At 35.0% G+C, this 6,993-nt stretch overlaps 1 pseudogene; it reads right to left on the reverse strand.

Moving 5' to 3' along the window:
• Positions 1 to 3,708: 3,708 nt before the first annotated feature.
• Positions 3,709 to 6,993, reverse strand: LOC120268735 (annotated as a pseudogene).

The following is a 6,993-nucleotide window of genomic DNA, read 5'->3' on the forward strand; positions in this document are numbered from 1 at the left end:
AGGTTTTCTAGGCCATTGGGCGGGTCGAGAACAGAAGTTTTCTAGGCCGTTGGGCGGTAGGGACGGATTTTCTAGGCCATTGGGCCGCGGCAAGGCAAGTTTTTCTGGGCCATTGGGTGATGTCGAGACTGGATTTTCTAGGCCATTGGGCGCGTCGGGGCAAGTTTTCTAGTCCATTAGAGCCCGGAGGCCAGGTTTTCTAGGGCCATTGTGGCGCAGGGCAGCATGTTTTCTAAACATTGTTTTTATACCAGTTAAATAGCCAATCTGTTGCTTGGTGTCAACACTATCTCCAGCACAAACATAACCATACATTTCAAACCAGCATATACAGGATGAGTGCAAGTTGACTTTCGGCAATAGCATCAGGTGTTGAAGACTTTTTACTGAATCAATCCAGCAAAAATAAAAATTATAACTTGATAACTTGAACAACTTGAGTAATCTGTAATATGATCTAACCTATGATTGAAGTCAAATTGGTGAAAATTATGTTAGATTAAACTTTTGGATCCAATGTTTCGATCCAAAAGCCATATCAAAATAATTTTTGATTTTAGAGGTATGAGATTACATGCAATATTGCAGCCAAATCAGAGGGATCTGCATGTAAAAGCTTTGACTATAAAAGGAGGAAACTGTGTTGTCTGTCATTGAATCTTTTTCAGCAATATCATAGTTATTGTAGTTTCTTAGTATTAATCTTGTTTCTTGATAAAAAGAGTTTCTTAAGTTTATACCTTGGGCGGTATCTTGACAAGGTTTCTAACAAAATGACTTATCTTTTATGTGATCAATTCAACTTTCCATAACTTAAACACAACTCTCTATCATCAAGCACATGTTTCCAAATTATGCAAAATCTTTTCAATAGTTACCTAGCACAAATAAAATGATGATGCATCATCATGCATCTTCCTTGGAAATGCTACACTCGTGTCTTGATTTCTCCTTCATTTGAAAGTCAACTATGCATAATACTCTCTCCTTAATTCCACCTCATGCTACTTGTTAGCCATTTGGCAGCAAAGAAAGGATTCCTTCTTTTTCAACCATGAATCTCACTACCTTCGAACATTTCTAAGAATTGACACACTTTCCAAAATCCAAATGCTATCAAAAATGTTCCAATAGGCAAAAGGGTTAAACAAATTATGGCATTCTTCAACAACACAAAGAATCTCAGCTACAAGTTTAATTGATTCCCTTGGATTCTTCTGTCACAACTTCTCTTCCACATAGAGCTATGATGTTATGCTAAACAATGGATTGGAAAATTTTTGAGGAAAAAAAAAGAATAGTGCAAGAATTAATTTAAAGGCTATCTAGAATAGAGCTCTAGCTATCATAGAAATCTTAGCCACATTTAAACTGCAAATCTTGGGTGTCCAATTTTATCGAAAGAACATATGGAAGTCAGAAACATCTAAAATGGCTAGGTGAAGAATTGAAAACATAAAAAAAAATACAAAACACATCTTAACATAATAAAAAGTTAAATTCTAAGCTGTGATCCATACTTGTTTAATCAGTGTAACCGGGTTTCTACAAGTTTCTTGCATCAGACTAGCATACAAATAATTATCAACTGATCAAAGGAAAAAAAAAAAGATTTCCAAATTTCAAATTAACAATGACTAGTCTCAAGTTTGATCAAGGAAAGTTTGCATTTAAGCCATGCTTATCCATGATCACATAAGCTTAGTGCCGTACATTTAAAAGAAATCTTGTGCGTGAAAATCTAAACCATTGATCGAGTAAAGCTAGCCACATCAGCATTGACTAACACACGCACGCGCGCACACACACAAAAGCCCTCAATAAAACTTGATGAGCAACACTAACAACCGTTAGACATTTTAATCCTATTGTCAATATCGGCATTAGTTGCAATAGAGACTAAGCTAAGAAAAAAATTTAATCCTTATCATTTTTAAGAGGCTGTAACAATAAGTAGTAAGATCCCCCTCAATGCCCAGAGTTTGTCTATATGAAAAATACTTCTTTGCATGCAGAATTGCCACAAGATAGGAACCTCAATTGAGTATTTAAACTAGAAAATCGTGTGATTCTCAAGGAAACTCTCATCCTACTAAGTTCAAACTCACCAAAGTCATGCCAAAAATATATCGATTCCCAATGCTAAGCTAAGCAAAACAAGTTTCTAATAAATTTGCTTTACAAATAAGTAAAAACCAATGACTCTAAACTTATCTTTGATAAAAGATGCTGCTCAAAAAAATCAAGTTACAAGAACCAACAACTGCATACAGTAAGTATTTCAATTGGGACAAAATAGAGCATTATTAATGCCATCATACTAGTCAACGAAAATAATATTCTTTCAAACTACTGATAGAAGAGAAATTTTTTTAAACATAAGCCCAACTGATAACAACCTTTTTGGAATAAAAATAACAAAAAGGTCTTCAACCAACCTCTCATTTAAGAAGAGAGAACCTAGAATTTCTATTGCTAGTTCAAATAAACTGTGCAACAGTGCCAAAATAAGCGTATACCTGACTTAATAAGCGCCAAAACAGTGCCCCAAAATAAGAGCCAAAATAAACTGTGCAACATAGAACATTTTGAAACATTTAATGTACTACACGCTTTGGAACCAATATCTTGCGAACCCAAATTTCAAAAATTTTCTAAAAATGGTGGCTCTAAAAAGCTTTAGCAATCCAAAAAACACCATAGAGGTTATGTGGATGTAGCTAAAGTTGTTTAATTGAAGTCCAGAACACAATTGAGAGTAGCATGGCAACAGCTAAATAGCCTAAATTTCACTTATGCTTTATTATGCCTAGCTTATCTGCTACATATACCAAGCAGCATTAATAGCTTCAACATGAGAACTTGGATGCTGCCGTTTAATCACCACAAATGAGCAGGAAGGTATCGAAAAATTTCAAGGAATTCTGCATTTCATTGAGCTATAAGTAAGACATATAGTCAGAAACAGTTTCTACAAACCTTTCACAGACAGCAAAAGTTGACCCGTGAAATTTCAAACTTAACTATTTAATTTTTTGCTGAGTTGCTTTCAGAGACTATCCATAAAATTTTTCTATTCCACTTAATGTTCTAAAATATCCTTTGAAGTGCTGCTTGATAGATAAAATATACCAAAAATGAAGAATGAAAATGCAGAGAGATTTAACTCGAGGCTTAAAGCTCCACGTAACATATTTGGTTCTAACCCATTTTAGTTATTTAAATAATAAAAAACAAATTCAGTGGGTATAAACAAAAGGTGTAAGCTTACACTACTCAGAACAAGTCAACGTGTTGCAAAGTTGGGCAATCCCAAAAAGATAAAAAAAATATATATAAAAAAAAGCTGAAATAAATTTCTTTGGTATCCGTACAGAGTTAATTTGAATTCCACTATTGTGTGCACCATAAAAACAGTTTATTGAACAACAAGGTCCCTTTGAAACTTGCTAGAACTATATTCACTAGGCATAATAACCAAGTGGAATGATGAACAATTACAAAATTTACAAGCATGATAACATCATGCCATTGAGAAATTTGGAGACTCAAACTGACGAAAACATTTGCTAGGAACAAAATTGATATAATCACCTAGAATGACCTTTGAAAGCCAAGGTTATGCATAGAATGTATAATTCAGTAGTTTTGTGACAACAATGTAATTTTGGCGATGAAAGATACAGGTATATAGGGTGCCAGATATAAAGGGTTGACAACACAATTTAACATATTAAAGCTGATCATAACCATATAGTTTCAACTAACAATTTCTCAGATCCCTAGATTATGGAAGCTTAACTTAAAAAATAAATTTAATTCATGACAATCATCAGATATCAAAATATACAGAGAAGGTCGTAACTAAACCTGGCCAGCAGTTTTATTCAGAGGCCCAATTAAAAGGCAGGCTGGTCATTGGACTTGGCCTTTTTAGACCATGGTTGAGCTTGGAGTTCTTCAATCCATTTTCTCATGACATCTTTTGCTCCAACCGTTGGACGGAGGAAAATCATGCAACTACAAATATAAGTTCTACCTTTTTTTCCTGGAGGTGGCAAATCATGAGGATGATCAAGAGCCTTCACCTGTCATTTCCAAGAAGCAGTAACAACTTTGAGCAATTTTCTCCAAGAAAAATGAAACAAATAAAAACAATTTATCACAATCTTCATTGCTAATATAGAATTTAACACCTACACAGGTCAATTAATATATTCATGAACGAGCGGTATAGCTACAAATAGAGCAAAAGGCCAAAAGTGAAAGACAGAATTGCATACAGCAGCCATATCATCGGTAAAATAGACATCATGATTCCCCTCAAGATAGGAAAAAGGATCAGCTAACCAGACCATATCCACATCATTGTACATCACATTGTAACCAAGCTCCAAGATATGAAGCAGGTGCCGAGGCCTGCGTGACGTAAAGTTAAAGAACCCCTGTCAAATGACATCCAATAAGCACCATTGCCATAAACATACATACACCCTAGATGAACAAACACTCGATGACTATCATATAAACAGCAAATGGTACAAACAATCAAAGCACCAAGATTACCTGGGAGCCAAATTTATGGGCACTCTGGGTATCAGGAGCTGGAGGTACAAGCACAGCATGCCCAGGCCATCTCTCATTGACCTTGTAGAGAGTAGCATAGTCCTCAGCAATGACCAGAACCTTATCCTGATGCTTCTGTCTCAAAACGCTAATGAGCCAATTGTTCAAGAACGGGATATAGGGTTCGCTCACGGCGCAGACTACGACGGTGCCATTCTTGCCCACAAACGCCGCGGCTTGCGAGAGCGTGTAGGATCGCCATTTGGCGAGAGATCCTTTAGGGCTTGAGGAGAAGAGAGAGTCCGTGGATCGGATCCAGGGGAAAACGACGCCGAGGACGAGGATGAGGGAGAGGAGGATGAGGAGGCCAGTGCGGCTGAAGAGAGGAGTGGCTCGCTTGTGCTGCGCGTCGGCGGTGGACTGCGGGGACAGCGGGGAGGGATCGATGAGATGCTGCTGCTGCTGTTGGCGCTGGTGGAGAGACATTATCGTATTGGAAGGAGAGAAAGTTGATTGATTTCTGTAGGAAGAACGAGGATCGGAAGTGTTTCACTGCTGTTGTCGGTGATTTAGATTAAAATACAAACAATCCCATAAAAAATAAAAATTTATTTAAATTGCTAACACTTAAAAAAAATAATAATAATAATAACGTATAATCACCAAAATAATCCTTGTATTTTTATCTTTTTTTCTCTTTTGATTTCTCTACTCAAGAATGCTTCCGATTAATCCCTTTAATTTTGAAAATATGCCCACTTAGTTAGAAATACTCTCAATTAGTCCCTCTACTTTTAAAAACGCATCTCTTTAATTTAGCCATTTTTAAAAATAGAGGACTAGTTGGGAACATTTCCAACTAAGTAGGCACATTTTCAAAAATAGAGAGACTAGTCGGGAGTATTTTTGAGTAGAGGGACCAAAAAAAAGAAAGAGAAAATTAGAAGAACCAATTACGGTATTATATCTAATAATAAACACTGTGTTTTTATAATGAAATAAAATTCCCTCAAATTGACTCATAACATTGCCCCTCAAAATTGTGGAATGTTATTGCTTTAGAAATTGACCAGTTTGCCCACTTTAAATTTAATTATTTATTTAATAAAAATTAATATTTTATAATTAATTTAATTAACTAATTAATTAATTAATTAAAAATACATAATTTAAATGGATTAATAATTATTAAAATTAATTAGTAATAATTATCATTTTATGAAAGAAATATTTTTAAAAATTAATTAAATAATAAACAAAAAGATTCAGTTTGTAATCTTATCAAACAAAACATAATTGAAAAAAAATAATACTTACATCGAGCATCCATTTGCTAGCATCAAAATATTCTTATTGAAATCCAAGGAAAAAGTTACTATCTTCGATAAGAATCTAATATCAATAAAAACTTGAACTTAGTAAAAAAACCCTAAATAGTTGAAGCCTAAAAGTAATTCCATAATTCAAACTAATCCAATCAGCCAACAAGAAATGGCACAATGCACTGATAACCATTTCTACTCACTGATAGAAATTTAGCATAACAATGGACAGGAATAAGCTGTCATATAATAAAAGCAATATATTGACATGTATAATAGCATTAAGTCAGTGACCTAATTGCTTGAACTTCACATCATTTTGTAAAACCACAAAAGTAATCAACAAAACTAACAAGTATGAATCATAGAACGCACCAAATCAATGATCTTACTGGAGAGAGAATGAAAGGACCAACAATAAGGAAGGATGCGCTTATCCTTCTTTTGCTGAGGGTTTAAGAGACAAGGGTTTTCTCAAGGAAAAATAAAGGGATAAGTTGGAGGATGAACGAGGGAGCCAGAACTTTGCATATATACCCCCATAAAAATAATAATTGTACATCTTCATATTATAAGGAAACAAGGGGAGTTATACTGAAAATTTTGCAAAGCTCCAATGTTTTCCATATCTCTAATCAAACCATGATCTTGAAACATAATTCAACATTACCAAATTTTAAACATGAAATTAAAATTATAAATAGCGGGCTCCTACCATCAAACATCACATCCTCATTCCAAAGAAAAGGAAAAAAAAAAAAAAAAAGAGAACCAAAACAAGGGTTTACAGCTAGAGCAAAACTTGAGATTGAGAACAAAATTAATCAACAGATCCATGGTATTCTCAAAAGATAGAACAAACCATCTTCAAAATTAAGCAAATTTAGAAGGATTGTGCTTAGGTAACCATCTAGGTCCGTTACAAATTAAAGACAGGAATCAAAATCCAAACCTTAGACAAACTGAGAGGAGATCCCCAAGGAGTTCAGCAAGACTCAAACGAAGAGCCGTGCGGTGAGATCTAGCAACGGCGATGGACGCGGCCGGATCCGCCAGCTAGGGTTTCTGTTAGAAAGGCGAGATCTTTGCTCCAAAAAAACCAAGA

Source organism: Dioscorea cayenensis, chromosome 9, assembly GCF_009730915.1.
Source record: "Dioscorea cayenensis subsp. rotundata cultivar TDr96_F1 chromosome 9, TDr96_F1_v2_PseudoChromosome.rev07_lg8_w22 25.fasta, whole genome shotgun sequence".
NCBI classification, from domain to species: Eukaryota; Viridiplantae; Streptophyta; class Magnoliopsida; order Dioscoreales; family Dioscoreaceae; genus Dioscorea; species Dioscorea cayenensis.